Source organism: Aythya fuligula, chromosome 3 (genome assembly GCF_009819795.1).
Source record: "Aythya fuligula isolate bAytFul2 chromosome 3, bAytFul2.pri, whole genome shotgun sequence".
Taxonomy (NCBI): domain Eukaryota; kingdom Metazoa; phylum Chordata; class Aves; order Anseriformes; family Anatidae; genus Aythya; species Aythya fuligula.
Window position 1 is genome coordinate 85,741,276 of NC_045561.1, and position 16,324 is coordinate 85,757,599.

At 45.5% G+C, this 16,324-nt stretch overlaps 1 protein-coding gene across 8 annotated transcripts in view; it reads right to left on the minus strand.

Moving 5' to 3' along the window:
• The window catches only part of MYO6 (myosin VI), a 104,613-nt gene extending 94,675 nt beyond the window's left edge, over window positions 1–9,938 (minus strand). For all 8 annotated transcript variants that reach the window (XM_032184196.1, XM_032184195.1, XM_032184194.1 and 5 more), the window contains exon 1: window positions 9,895–9,938. The gene's annotated coding sequence lies outside the window, so the exon portion shown is untranslated. The remainder of the gene's footprint in view (window positions 1–9,894) is intronic.
• Between the last annotated feature and the right edge of the window lie 6,386 nt (window positions 9,939–16,324).

Here is a 16,324-nt window from a genome sequence, read left to right on the forward strand (position 1 = left end):
ACCAAGCCTGGTTGCAAAGGAAAACAGAACCCCGCATCTCTTTCATTCTTTGAAAACTGTAATGATGCAGCCAGTTTTACTTGCTGTATCGGACAACTCCATTTGCAATCTATCCTGGTATCTGTAGTCCATGATGAACAAGGAGATTGTGAAGCTGCATTCTCATTTGTAGGACTGACGCCATGCAAATCCTTCTCATTTCCAGGAGGCTGTGAAACACAAAAGGCAGGATATCCTGGAAGCAGCAAGGTAAAGAAAAATAGAAAAAAAAAAAATAATAAAAAAAAAAAGCAGGTGTCCTGGGAATAGCATTTGCACAGGTCTTCTTTAAGGGCAGAAGCTGTCCCTGAAAACAGAAGTCTGATTCACAGGGAGCCACCTTGGGAAGCCACCCACAAATACCTGTGCTGGAAATACCAAGCATTCAGACCACACCCCCGCTGCAGCCTGAATGCCAGAGAGATCCAGGCAGACAATGGCTAAGACAATGCAACCCAATCCAGGTGACACGTTAACAGCATATCCTGGAGTTCTCATTCTGTTTTACACTCCGGAGAACTCCAAGTAAATGCCATCACATGTATCTGGGTCAAAATTTGACTGCCATTACACCCAGCAATGCAAAGATGCAGTATCAGCTATCACAGAACCGAGGTCTGCGTCCCACGTATGACTCACTACAGCCTGGAGCAGCAGAGCTTCACACCAAGCCACTGCCATTCCAGTTGGGTAGGTGCCCTTTGGGGAGACACCTGGGACCTCCCTCAGCTGGAGGATGATCTTGAAAAACCCTTTCGATCTTCTCACGTCCCTTCTTCTTGTAAGTATTGAATGATACCTGAAGACCTCAGCAGAGTGCAATGATGTAGAAGGCTGTGTGGTTTTCTGAATTGCCTAGCCACAGGTACAAGCTTTCACAAGTTCAGCAGAGTCCAAACCCTTACAGTAGGTGTTCAGAAGTGGTGTTGTGGCAGGAAGAGGAGGAAAAAAAAAAAAAAAAAACAAACTTTTTTCAACATTAGTAGGCTGAAGATTGCTAAGATTGGAGCTTCAAAAATCAAGAGCCCCCCCACAGCCATAGAATTTCATTTATATGCTTACTAATATCACAAGACTAACTCCTCACAACATAAAACTGCTTTTCCTTCAGGTGAGCCTACTATTTCATATTCAGCTCAGTTCTCCTGTATCTTCACGTGTCCTGTAGTTAGGCAGCTTTTCCTTACGCAAAGGCCTGAAAAAAAGTAAAACTAAGTACTTGAAAACATCCTGTTTTTATCCCATAGATGTGCTTCCCTCACTGTCAGATCTGCCACTACTAGGCTTCTGTGGGTTTGCCTGCACATGAGGAGTTTCTCATGACAAAGGTAGGATATTAATTTTAAATGGAGCAGCTAAGCAAACTAAATAAAATAAAGCCATACAACCCTCGTGCACTGCTAGAACTCATCACTTCAGATTTCTCCTTAAAATATGTACATTGGATGAGGTGGCAGGTCCCTTGCCGAAGGCTCCTGATTTACCCAGCTGCTCCCAAAGCTTTTTGGCCACTACCGAAAAGATGACTGATGGAGAGAAGAGGCTGCTAGGAAAAGCTGGTGAGGGGTCTGGAGAACAAGTCCTATGAGGAGCGGTTGAGGGAGCTGGGCTTGTTCAGCCTGGAGAAGAGGAGGCTCAGGGGCGACCTTATCGCTCTCTGTAAGTACATTAAAGGAGGCTGTAGAGAGGTGGGGGTTGGTCTGTTCTCCCATGTGCCTGGTGACAGGACAAGGGGGAATGGGCTAAAGTTGCGCCAGGGGTGTTTTAGGTTGGATCTTAGGAACAACTTCTTTACTGAGAGGGTTGTGAGGCATTGGAAAGGGCTGCCCAGGATAGTGGTGGAGTCACCATCCCTGGAAGTCTTTAGAAGACGTTTAGATGTAGAGCTTAGGGATATGGTTTAGTGGAGGGTTTGTTAGTGTTAAGTCAGAGGCTGGACTCGACGATCTTGAGGTCTCTTCCAACCTAGACAATTCTGTGATTCTGTGCAAAGATGAGCCAGTTAGCTTTCAGAGATGACAACTAAGATGTGATTCCCAAATCACCGCCGTCATGGGGCGCAGTGCTCGGGCCGAGCTGTGAGGTGTGGGCCATGGGGCTCCCCGCAGCAGGCCACGGGCCAGCACGCTCCAGGGTCAGGCTGTACTTCAGCATGGGCTGAAACCATGATTTTAAAGCCCAGGCACAGTGAGGAGGGCAGCCCCCGATGCCACCCTCATGCCTTCAAAGAGGCAAACCGGCATTTTTATCTCAATGTGATCCTTCAAGCGTTCCCTTTTGAATCTGCCAGGTCCCTCTGACCCCCTCAGGTGCCAGGCCTCTCCTGCCTCGGCATCGTCCCTTGGCTTTCAAAAGCTTGTCCAGAAGTAGCTGATCCCAAACAACTCCTTCCCTTCCTGCTAGTTCCCCTCTACCCCGCTTCTACCTCCTGACTAGGCCTAACCCAGCCCAGCCACGCCGCAGACAGGCCAGTAACATAAAGTATGCTTTGTTCGCCCTCTTCCCTCCCACTGGGATTCATAAAGAAACCAAGATTAACACCGAAAACAACTAATCTGTAATAGCTGGTTTTGTTTGAAATTAAACATATTTCCACAGCCATCTGATGCACTCCAAGCCTGTACTTCTCATGTGGATTCCCGATCTCTTTTTTTACTTAAAATCTAAAAATTAAAAGTCAGGAAACAATAGAACTGCATTCTTTGAAGGCATAAATACATTCTCCTTTTAAAGAGCTCAGGATTTGATCCAGGACCGTAACAGAAGGGTTTGCAACAGAAGCTGCATTTAAAAAACAAAAAAAAAAAGTCTGTGAATCAGTTTAATATCTTAAAACCACTGAAAGTCTATGAATCAGTTTAGTATCTTAAAACCACTGATCATCTGATGCCTAAATGAACAGACACACGACCCTGCGTCAACAGAAATAAAGGAGCTGACTTCCCAGGCTTGTAAAAGATTTTTTTTTTGTTACAATTTACAAGAAATCTGATACAATATTTAGTAAATAAGTAAATGCCTTAAAAAGAAAAGGGGGAAAGCTGTAAGGATTTAAACTGAAAGAGCACATGGCCAAAATATTGTTTGTATTTATCATTATTGCTTTGGTGTTGAACATACCGACATGTAACTTAGCATGAAATACACAAATCTCCATAGCATCAGATGCCACACTGAAAGCCTGTATCTTCATTTATAATAGAAAAAGACCACTGCAGCTCCAAGAAAAGCAGTGGTTTAGTCCATGGCACTGCAAAAAACACGTTCTGTGGGTGTTGACCTTTCAAGCAAGACATGACTTGTACAGCATGATAGCAGACTAAGAAACTTCATGTTTAAGATTCCTCTCCCTAAGCTGGTAGAAATAATCTTTTTCCTTGGAAAGATGTGGAACTTCAAAACAAAACATAAAACAGCAAGCAAAATTTGTTTCAGATTATCATCAGAACATGATAGGAAACATCTTTGAAAGGGCATCCTTCCTCTAATCAAAATTTAAAATTTGTTCTTGTATAAATGACCTAGAAAATACTGAGATGTTACACTACTTTCAAAAGCTGAGAACGCATTTCCAAACAGCTGAAAGAAAATATTTTAAATTTATGGCACTCATGCAGTGAACCAAACCCGAGCTCAAGGTCCATATAATCTGAAATTGTGCGTCTGACCGTGACTAATTTCAGATGCTTGCGAAGATGCAGGAGTGCTCTAACTGGATCACCGTTAAGACAAACATCACCTCACCACCTCTGAAACTTCTTCCAATTCTCCTGTACACTTTGTTCCTAGCAATTCTGATTTAATACAACTCTGACAAATGAGCCCATTTCTCTTCTGTCTCCTGGGAGCTGAGAAATTCGAAACAGCGTTCTTCCCATGGCCAGGAGAAGATCGGTTCCTGAACTCTGTAAAAGCATTAAAGTCTCAATGAAAATAGCTTACTCGCAGCAAAAAGCAAATAAGGACAATCAAGCGATGATGAAACACGCACATGTGTGCCCACAAATGAATCCACAGCTGGCAGGTCTATTTTTAGAAGAAAAAAATAAAAGAGGAGGAGTAAATGGGCCTGGCAGACTGCTCATCAAACGGCAAACCCACGAGTAAAGGACGGAAACACGGCGTCATCCCTGCAGCACCCACATAAACAACGCTCCCTGCGCCACGGCACGAGCATACGACACGCTGCCATTCGTGGACCTGAACACCTGCTGAAAGGGCGAGCTGCACGAGCACAGGAAAGGCTTTCAATGATCGGAAAACACCGCAGAAATAACAAAAAGTAGACAAAGATTTATCTCCTCTGCTTCCCTACCTTTGTATATGATCCAAAATAAGGAGAAAAAAAAACAGTAGGAATAAAATTCCTCTCCTCCACCCTCAAAAATCACCACATCTACTAAAAATAAGTACTGGTATCTTTACATAGTAATAAAGCTCCATGCTATTTTAGGACCCTCTGAAGTTCATGGTCCTGTAAAATCCCCTCCAGTCCTGTTGTTCCAACTCTGAAAATCCCTCTGCATGCTCTTTATTTCTGCATTCCTCTCTGCAACAGGGCTAGTGAAGACAACAAAGGGTTACACAGGTTTCAAAGACTGCAAAAATGCTGCGGTTTCATGAGATGGGGTAAGCTGAACCAGTAACAATAACGTAATATAACAGGTAAACCCTTCATTTTCCGCCCCGTGTTTCTGTTCCTCACTACATACTCCTGCTGCCCGGCTGTATAGGGTCCAAAACTCATTATATCCCTCTGCAGCGGAGAGATGGAGAAGAGAGATTGTTTTTGTTGCCTTCTGCAGAGTCAGCAGTTTGCACGGACCGGTGGAGGAGCCCACTGAACACCAGAGCCACTGGGAAGGGAGGGAATGGCAGCGGGAAGATTTCCTGCTTTCAGGGGCCTGGCAAGCAATTGCATCAGCCCAGCTATTCACAAAATTACAACCCTAGAGAATCATTAGAATTGAAGTTATTAAAATATTTGTTAGTATTTTCATTCCCTAATGCTTTGATCCTCGTCCTGGAAACTTTGCGGCACGGAAGCAGAACCTGCCTACACCAGAGGTTAATGCATACATTAAACTTTGCCCTAAGAGACCAGCTGCAGAGCGTGTCCCTCTCAAAACACTCCAGTGCCTCTTCTCAAACAAGCAGAGGGCTACAGGGGGCAGCTCCGGCGCGCCCACAAACAGCCACCCAGCTGAGAAAATGAAGATGCAGCAAAGCAGCCAAACTTTGCCCCCAAAATTTTTATTGCTACCGTGTCTGCTGCTGGAGGGTGGGTGTGATGAACGAAGCGGGTGCGCTTGAATGAATTTGAAGCAACAAAGCTCGGATGGGAGCTCAAAAGCAGCGTGTCCCCTGCGTCCTCACCCAGACTCAGGCACAGCAAGCGACCGGCCGCCCAGCGCTGCTGCCTCCTGCGTGGCTTCTGCTTGGGGTCGTGCCTGAGAGGGACACTGCTCCCCTATAAGAGACCTCTCCTGAAACACGGTTATGAAAATACCACCTTCTGGTCAGGTTTCTGAGCAACTGGGAAGGAACCCAAGATCAGCAAAACTTTGTCACGTGTGATAATGGGAATTCTCTGAGCTATTTTTATGGATTCTTCAGATTTAATTCAGGAAGCTGTTGCTACCAATACAGCCAAAAAACTAGCTGATATGAGAGAGCTTTTTGTGAAGCACTGACTTTGTTACAGTCCCTGTTCCTCTTTTTTTCACCCACAGGTCAAATTGGTCTGCTAAATGATGTTAGTTACAAAAAAAAGCAAATTCCTTTAGAAAACTAAATATTTATCCACTATGTAAATAATATTATTAATTTCTCCATCTGTCTTTGCAAAAATAATTCAGCAAGCTCACTGCATGAACTGCAATGTTGCTTCAAAAAGCAAATAAGTTTTGCTTTATTTGATATTTAAAAGGCCTTTTGTTGATTACTTAGGAGTTCAGGGTTCACCCAGACTTCCAGCTGAAGACCGGGAACTTTTCTGTCGATTCTTGTAAAAGCAAACTGGACCCTGAGACCTCCACATACAAATGTAGCCCCTCTCCAGCTCCCTAGCCCCTCTCTGTCTCTAGCAGCCACCAACCCATACGACCACCATGCTACCAGAAGCAGCTGCGATGCCTGCGAGAGCTGCACTCGAGGCTGTGACAGCGGGGTAAACACAGCCAGGCTGCAACTCATTCCTCATCCCTCACTCACTGGGAAAAAACTGAGAGTGCTGCAGGGGGTCCCACACCACCTTCCACGAGGCCACGTTCACTGGTCCACACTTCATTTACAGGCGGCGATTCAAAACCAGCATTTTCCCACGTGTTCTTTCTATTATTAGTGCCCGTCAATACTGCAGAAATACATCTTTAAGTCTCAGTCACAATCACAGCACAAACCTACATGCACGATATGCTGTGTTAAAGTGTTACATCACTGATCAATTGTTATCTGTCTGTGCATAGTTTAAAAAGCAGAACCAAAATGAGGGTACCTAAACAAATGCACTCTGTTTTAAAAAGAAAATTAGATCGGACTTGTGGACTGGCGATTCTTTAAAATTGATTCAGAACAAAAGACTGTAAATTTGAACACAGATTATACAGCATACAGTATATACAGTAGATGACAAATGGCTCTGTTTCTATTCCTCTGAGTTTTGTGGTTTAAATCACAGTCTGATCCCAAACCTACATTTCCTACAGGATTACAGGCTGCACCCTTAAACCACAGCATTTTGTTGTTGAATGCCACAATATGCATTCAGCCTTGACACTACTTTAAACAAAATGCATTAAGCTGCAACATCAGATCACCAGAAATAACTGAAAGAATCCAGCTCAGTATCACAGAAATTGCATTTCTTTTGAGCACTCAAATGACTTTTTCCAGGAAGAACTCAAGTTCAAGTTTTTCCTGAAGAACTCAAGTTCAAACCTCTGCACAGGAACGAGTTGTGAGGAAAGTCTTTAATACATCCTTAATACAAGTCCTATTCTATTTTCAAAAACCTTCCCAAAAGGGAGGCTCCACAAGCTCAGTTTGTCCCAGATTTTCCCAAAGCACAACCACTGTTACTATCTAAATCAAATCCTCAGTACAGACTAGTTCCATCTTTTTCGATATAATCACTGACAGACAAAAACTCAGTAATGATAAGGCTGTAGGATCTTCTTATCCCTGACCTTGACCTCTTTCTGCTGGAACTGAGCTTGCTTGGCCTTTGTAGGCTATGCTTTCCAAACACGCATGGCCTCTGAAGATCACACTTTCCAAACCCTTCCTGAACCTTGATGACAATTTCTTCCAGACCATAGTTCACATTTATGTTCCCTAAAGGACAGAAGCCAAAACGAAACACATTATATTATCAACTCAGACATCACTAGATCCAAAAGTTAGGTGATAAACTTTCACGTTACTGCATCCCACTGCTTGCTACCATCCCCCCGAGCCCTCAGACCCATCTCCACAGCATTGCTGCCGGGTGGGCTTTACCCATCTGCATTACGGGATCTCCTTCCTGAACACAGTATTTTGTACTTGAACACAGCCATTGAAATTGGCACTGCCTGAGCCGCCTTTCCCGTTTGATGACAGCATGTAACCACTCCTCGAGAGCAATCCCCTACCCCAAAGCTGTATCTAGGCCTGGTCCCTTTGGCTCAGCTGTTCCCAAATACTTCAGATGAACAAATAATGTCCCTAAAAGCAGACGTTCGGGGTCAGAGAGCAGGTCTGCTGCTTCCAGTGTGCTGCCTGCAGTCCTGAATGCCTAGAATACAAAAATGTGGTAAATACCTGAGGGTATTTTGCCAGCATACTCTCCCTGGCTCCATCCACAACTCAGCAAACCCCAGGGCTGCAGCAGGTAAGAAGGGGGGGACTTAGGGGATTTTTCTGCTATGAATTTGTCCGGCTGCTTTTTATGTCCCTTCGAACTTTCAGCATCCACATGCTTCGGAAAGGATTTCCAAAGCTTAAGTAGCTACACACTGGGTAAGTAAAAAACACCCCTTTTGTTTTGAACCTGCCAGCTTAATCTCATGCTTTGACATTTTGTACTGAAAGCAGCAATAAAAAAAATATTCTCTTCTCACCTTTGCCACATTGCTTGCACCATCATCTATCACATTTCCCCATCAAAATCCCTGAAACCCCAAAGTTTTCCTTGGACCAGCATAATTAAACACCAAGAGAGGATGAAGGTTAGTCTGAGTCACGAGACCTTCTTCGCCTTCGCAGACCAGGCACGGGGAGCCAGGACTAAACCTTGGTTCTGGGAGCAGCTCGGTTAATGTGTCCAAAAACTGACCCAGCATCACACAGCAGCGCGTGGCGACCCCCGATTCCGAGGGTCACAGTTCTCAGTACAGATTATGCACAAACACCCACTCAGGCTGGAAATACGGGGGTGGGGGAATTAGTTCAACTTCTGGGCTAATACTGAGATGCTTTTTACTTCAGGAAGCTAATAAGCCTCGCAGCAAACTTTACTGCCTTTATAGTTTCACAAAGGCATAACTGTGCTTCCACTAAATAGTTTATTAACTTACACACACTGAAAACACATCCGCTAAAAATACAGACTAAGTCCTAATTTCTACTTCTGAAGCCTCTGCAGTGTTGTTTTTACTAACTTTTACTGTTTTTACTAACTTTTACTGATATTTACTCCTCCAACTCAGCAATAAACCTGTGTCTTTTTTTCCTTTGTAGTTGCTTTATAAAATTTATGCTCCTTATCTAACTTGTGCATGAACACAGCTTTATGGCACTTAAGAAAACAGTGCAAGACAACATTTATTTATACTTGTACAAATAGCACAAGGAAAATTGCGATCATTTCTATAGTTCCCAGGATTTTTTTCTCTAGCATTCTTCTCTCTCTCTTGAAAACAAGAACTGTGGGTTAATCTTAAATGAGGCGTTCATCTCTACCCCTGTTAATATGCCACTTTTGTAGGAGAAGGAAGGCTGAAGGCTGTTGCCAACCTTTGCCCTCCGGTGACTGCTAACCCAGTCCAGAGGCCACTCAGCCGCCTCCTGATGCCAAACAAACCGTGAGGAATGGGATGGCTCCAAAGAGCTCCCCTTCCTTCCAGGAACCAGGCAGGACACTAGGGCTGAAGTCAGCAGAGTATAAACGAAATAACAGGTAGCAACCAGGCAGCCCGTGATCTCCTCATTTAGCTCCTTCATTTTCACAGCCGGCAATGGGGCTGGCTGCTTAGGAATCCGCCTGCTGTGCACCGGGCAAGCAGCAACAACACCAACCAGGCACCGCAAGCCGCACCGGAGCCTTCCCATGAAGCCAGGAATGCGAATGGCAGGCGTCAGACGCTGGGTTTTGGTAGGGGCGAGCCCTGTGGTCCTCGAGCTGCTTCCCCAAAGCGCAGCCTGCTGCAGGACCTCGAGCAGACGACGTGCGCTGAGGGACGATGAGGGTCGGGTCCAGCTCTGGAGAAGTTTTACGTCCCTGGCAATGCCAGCCCTACCGGCACCGAAATGTTTGCAAAGGGGGAGTTTGGATGAAGCTCGCTGTAACTTAGCGCGCACAGCATTTTACGGGGGATGATACTTAGAAAAAAAAAAAAAAAAAAAACAACACACAAACACGAACCCAATGACATTTCAAATGACACCTCGCCGTGCAATGCCCTGCTTTCGCCTAGGACAGAGCGGAGCGAGCCCACCACAAGCCCTTAGACCCAAGGCAGCACCTGGCGAGGAAGGCCCGGCTGCACGCAGCTCCCCGCAGCCAGGGCTCCGGGGGAGGGCTCCCCTTTTTCCCTGCCAGCCCCTCGGATCCCTCCCCGTGCCCTGCCGCCCCTTCCTCCCTTCCCCCGGTACCTGCCCAGCCCTGCCGCGGCCGCCCCGCTCCAGCTCCGCGCCCGGCCGCCGCTGCGCTGCGCTGCGCTGCTCTGCGCCGCCCCCGCCCCTGCCCCTGCCCCCGCCTGGCCCGGCCCGGCGCGGCCCGGCCGGCAGCACGGCACGTCAGCGGCACGGGGCGGGGAAGGGCAGCAGCAGGAGGAGGAGGAGGAGGAGGAGGAGGAGGAGGAGGAGGAGGAGGAGGAAGAGCAGCCCGGGCCCGCCGCCCTTCCCCCGAGCTGCCCCGCAGCGGGGGGGGGGGAGCTGAGGGGGCCCCTGCGGCCTGCTGCGAAACGCCGCGCAGGGGCTGGCTCGGGGCTCCGCCGAGCTTTGCTAGGGGCAATTTGTTCTTTTTTTTTAATTATTTTCTCTTTTCTCTTTCTTTTTTGGACCGCTGTGGTTATGTAGAGTGTTGGGCTTGTGTGAATTGACCATATAGCTTATAAAGGAGGGTGTGCAGTATTTGGTGGCTCTCGTGCTGCAGAAAGCCATGGAAGATTGATGAAAACCGCCCCGAGTCGTTCATGTTGGAAAAGTCCTCTAAGGTCATCAGGTCCAACAAGTCCACCACAAAACCATGTCCCTAAGCACCACATCCACATGTTCTCTTGAAGACCTCCAGGGATGGTGACTCAGCCGCTTCCCTGGGCAGCTGGTTCCAATGCTTCACAACCCTTTCAGTAAAGAAATTTCTCCTAATATCACAGAATCATTAAGATTGGAAAAGCCTTTTTGACCTCCAAGATCATCTGCTCCAACCACCCCCTACCACCAGTATCACACTAAAACATGTCCCTAAGCACCACACACAACCTTTCCTTGAACACCACCAGGGACGGTGACTCCACCACCTCCCTGGGCAACCCGTCCCAGTGCCTGACTGCTCTTTCTGAGAAGAAATGTCTCCTTGTTTCCAACCTGAACCTCCCCTGGAGCAACTTGAGGCCATTTTTTCTTGTTTTATCACTTGGTGCATGGGAAAAGAGCCTGAACCCCACCTCACTGTTGTTCTCACTGCTGTGACCACCCTTATTTCTGGGGATCCACAGACACATTGTGAGCCCTGTGTCACACCATGTGGAGAGGCCAGGATGGTGCCCATTGCACAGTGCACGTGCCAGCTGCCCTGCCCTCACGTCCACTGACATCCACGTCACCCTGTGGGTTTTCTCGCCTGCGCCCAGCTGTTTACCCCAGGGGCTGCCAGCAGCAAGCCGGCGTGATGCAAGAGCGCGACCTGGCTGGGCAGCGTTGCACCATACCTGAGCTGCGTGTCACTCCGCCGAGGACACGTGCAGCCAGCCCTCCTTAAGCATCTGTGTGAGTCCTGTATCACCTCCCCAGCCCTTGGGTTCAGCGGCATTCCTCACATCACCCGCTGGTTCGTCAGTTTGCCCATAAACACTTGGCTTCTTTTCATGCGGTACTTGGCGAGCGGCACTATTATCCTGATTGTGTGTGCAGCGCCTCCATGCCATCTACCTGGGCACCATAAAATTCTTGTACTTCTTGGTACAAACCAACCAGGTGTGCTTCCCTTTGTGCCCTTTGTAACGTTTGGAAAACCCCAGGATGCTCGGAGTACAGTGACTGCTAACAAATTTAAATAAAATATTTTCTTCCAGCCCTTATCTTCCCCTGTAGATATGCCAGTCCTAACTGCATGGCCTCTTTCAGAAGCAAAGAGAAATCACAGGGAGTTTTCTAGGGAAGGGGTTCTGTCACAAAACGACATGAATGTGCACGTGGAAATGGAGTTGAAGAGCACAAAGCGTGCCAGTAATCCTGCAGCTCAGGCAAAACACAGGTGGGAGTAAATCCTGTATCCAGATTATCATTTCTGTGCCTCATAAAACTTGCTATAAGCTTGTTTTGTTCTGTTTTAAACAGTACGCACACCTGCAAGGTGGCAAGCTGAATTGACAGTGGCATACTCATTTGACATAATATAAGAATGTTTAACAATTTTGGCAAAATGTTTCAAAACTTGTGGAGAATGGGAGTTTATCTGTGTCATAACCTTTAGGGCAGTACTTTGTATGGTCAGTCTTACTTTTATCTGTAGAAGACAGATAAGAATAATCATTATCTGGGTAAAGTATATGGCTGGAAAACTAAATGAAAATGTAAATTTGATGACTGGATCCAAAAAAAAAAAATGTTAGCAAAACAGGATACAGTGTCAGGAAATGGTCAACAAAGTATTTTCTAGTGTAAACAAGGCAGCCAATCCTACTGGAAGTGCTGCGGAGCCGGGGACTATCTCACGATCTGAGCTGCCCCTCCCTGCCGAGGAGGAGCGAGTTGCTGCTCTCTCCCTTTCTTCTCCCTGGGAATTCTAAAAATAACTCAAGACACAGCAGTGTTTGTTCTGTAAATCTTCTGGGGAGATAGAGGAAAATTCACACAAGTGAAATATGAGTGCAGGAACTTCAACCTAAGCAAAAGAACAAAAGGATGAAAGAGAAATCAGGCAAAATGTATTTTAGCATTGCCATTTTCTCCAGGTAAGGAGGCAGGCAGGAAGCATTTCAGATGCCATTCCTAGGAAAGCTCAGCTGAAACCAGAGAGGCTGGTCAGACTGAGGCTTTTCACAACACCAGGAACAGCATGGATAGCTTGGAGACTCAAAACAGTTTTTTCTAAAAAGCTCTTTTAGACTACTGATATTTATAAGGGACAGACACAGCTCAGTATCTGTGGGGAAGCCCAGGGTGCCAGTGCCGTGACTCAGGTCTTCCTGTGCCTCTGTCACGTGGCAGAACCACAGCAGCGTGCCCATTCAAAGGTCACCAGGCGCAGGTGATATTTGTAGGAATAGCCGTCCTCCAGCTGCAGGTTCACACGTTACCTGTTGCTCTACAAGGGTCTGTTGGAATGAACAAGAGATACATTGGCACGTCTTCAACAAGTTTGTGGATGACACTAAGCTGAGGGGTGCAGTTGACAGGCTTGAGGGAAGGGCTGCCATCCAGAGGGACCTGGACAGGCTCGAGAGGTGGGCCTGTGTGAGTCTTGCGAGGTTCAATAAGGCCAAGTGCAAGGTCCTGCATGTGGGTCAGGGCAGTCCTCAGTATGATTACAGGCTGGGTGAGGAATGGATGGAGAGCAGCCCTGCAGAGAAGGGCTTAGGCATGCTGCTGGCAAATTGGATATGAGCCAGCAGTGCATGCTTGCAGCCAACCGTATCCCGGGTTGCATCAAGAGCAGCATGGCCAGCAGGGCAAGGGAGATGATTCTCCCCCTCTGCTCTGCTCTCATGAGACCCCACCTGGAGTGCTGTGTTCAGATCTGGGGCCCCCAGTGCAAGACAGACAAGGACCTGTTAGAGTGGGTCTTGAGGAGGGCCTTTCCTATGAGGAAGAGTTGGAAGAATTGGGGTTGTTCAGCCTGGAGAAGGCTCTCAGGAGACATTATGGTGGCCTTTCAATGTATAAAGGAGGATTACAAGAAGTATCATACATAGGGAAAAATTTTTACCAGGTCCTGTAGTGACAGGACAAGGAGAAAGAGTTTTAAACCAAAAGGTTGTCACAGGAACAGGTTGCCCAGAGAAGCTGTGGATGCCCCATCCCTGGAGGTGTTCAAGGCCAGGCTGGATGGGGCTTTGGGCAACCTGGTCTGGTGGGAGGTGTCCCTGCCCCTGGCAGGGGGGTTGGAACTGGATGGTCTTTAAGATCCCTTCCAACCCAAACCATTCTGTGGTCCTATGATCCTAAACATGCAAAAGCGATACATGCACTAGAAAGCCTACCAGGAATCCCATGAGCATACCAAAGGCAGAAAGATTACTGAAATGAGGCAGTGCAGTATTTTAACAAAACTATCAAAGTGCACCTGTTTCTCCTTGCTGAACTGACAAAGAACTGACAACATTCCAGATGTCCAGGGTGTCTTAATTCACACAGATATTAAAACTATTTAAGTTTGAATTTGGGAGTTGCAGATTATAGTAAACAGTTGCTGTTTTCAAAGTTGCCACAGTAAAAAAAAAAAAAAAATTATGGTAATTGCATGGGCCGCTCCATTGTGTCAGATTTGGTGAATGACAGAGTATTGAAAGGATAAGCAGGTAAAGGATCCCACGTGACTTCTTAGAAAACCCTGGGAGGATATTATGCATGTTTGCATTTCAAAGAATATCAAGCAGCGTCCTGCCTATTTAAATTTTTCTGAGTTAGTTCTTATTTATAACTTATTTATTCTTATTATTATAACTTGGTTGGTAAGATTTAGACCAACTAAATACCAAAAGGTAAAGGCTCTCACTCTTATGTGGCTGGAGATTTCCCTACTGAGATGGATGTTCTCAAGTTGTTTGTATAGTGATTGTTAAGATTCTCTCTGCAGACTTTATTATGGAAAATTAAATGCAAAAATCAGGTTTGACATCAACTACAAGCCTTTAGACAGAAAGCTTGTGTTTAAATCGCATTGTAATTAGCTAAGTTTCGCTGTGGGTTACACGTAGCTAGCTTCAACTGTATAACACAATACACGTAATGAGTAAAGTTCTCCCTGTAGAAATGTCCATGGGCATTGACTTAAGTCACAGCCAACAACTTAATGAGGCCAGAAGTTCATTTACTTTACGCTGCTTTGTTGGCATATTCCAAATATATATGTATAACGTTATTACACTGTATCTGTGTAACGTGGGCATGTTATAATACCTCAAACCTGTTAACATCAACTATTGGAGTTTCCTGCCTGTTGCGTGTAATGTTGAGTGTAAATTACAGTGTAATGCCTTGATACTCCCTAAAATTATTTTATATTTTTGCAATTAATTTCTGAAGAAAAAAGCTAAAAATGCTGAAGTCATCATCCCACTGGCTTTCAGTGTTTTGGGTTACCCGTGAGGTGGTTCTAGATGTACCTCTCCCAGCTGCCAACTTAGTCCTGTCAGCACAACTAATCAGTTATTTACCTAGATAAGGAATAGCTTGTTCAGATGTTTGCAAAAAATAAAAATAAAAATTCTAACCGGCTCAAGGTTTAGTAGTTTATGTTCAAGAAAAGACAAGAAATTTTGCTGGGATTTCAGCAATAGTATACTTACCGATTCCAAAATTATATTCCTTTCAGAATCAAACTTCGGTTTCTTTCCAAGGAAGCTTTCTATAGATAAGAGCCATTCAATTCCATATCATGTAAATTATTCACTGGAAATGGGTGTGTAAGTCATTTTTATCTGGTCCCTTTCACTTATTGTTATACGTGTGTACACACTTCTCTGATTTTGACAGCTGTGCAAAGGTATTTTTCCCTTTCTTCCCTGTAGACTTTGCACGAACCCCTCTTTTAACCACAGCTAATTTTTTTCAGTACTCTGACTTCTCCACAGCCATTCCATAATCCAGCTGCTTCATTCAAGATGCAAATAAATTAGATATTATGGCTTAAGGCAACAGCTCCTATTTGAAGTCTTCCTATTGCATTTCAATTCAAAAGAAGTTTCTTCCTTTGTCTTATCAGACAACACGTTACTTAAGGAAGGTTGATTGTTTTGCATTTCCACCCCTAGCAATGTGCAATCAGTTTCTGAAGCTCTTTTTTGAGTGGGAGTAAGTCTCCCAGACCAGCCCCATTTCTGTATTTCCTTACCTTAAAGGATAATTAAATAAAGCAAAGAGATTATTTTTAGTTGTGTGTAACAAGGAACACAAGACAGGCCTGCATAAATAAATGAATAATAGCATGGTAAGCGAGGTAATAGCGAGGTAAGAGGGGTCCCAAACATGTCAAGTCCTAACACTTCACTAGTCCACAGATTTTCATTTTATTTGTGTGAGCAGATTCATTGTAGAAATCCAAATGGTGGGATGTAGTCTTCCCCAAGAGAGACTGGGGAAAAAAACAAAGCAGTGCAGAAAGGCAGTCATCTAGGGTTTGGAGGGAAGGAAACCAGCAAGTGGACAAACTCTGTAGCCACCAGAAGTTAGCTCTTCCTAAGCCTGATGTGTACCTGTGTTCCTCTGCTTTTGGCAACCAACTGGAAAAATCACTGGGATTTATGCATCATGACTCCACCTAGGTGAGCAATAAAATGGCAACGTACTACAACCACTTACAGAGTAACAGGAATGAGTATTGTGGAATTAGTCCTACCAGTGGCCATCACATACCGATGATGGAAGTCAGAAAACCTCACTGCAACACACATGTTAAGAGTATTACAAACAAGCACTCAAAAGGTGGGTAACATCCACAAATTAAATTGTCCAAGGAACCCTACTTTAGTCCACTTGTGATGACAGAAATTTGTACATGCGAGTCATGTTCTCCTCCAGATACTGCTTCTCTCAGTGGATGCCAAGTCCAGTGTTTAGGGAACTGAAAATTTCACGCTGAAGGCAACTGTGAGCTGCGTGATTCTGTTGTTCCATGAGGAGGTATGATAAGGAAAAA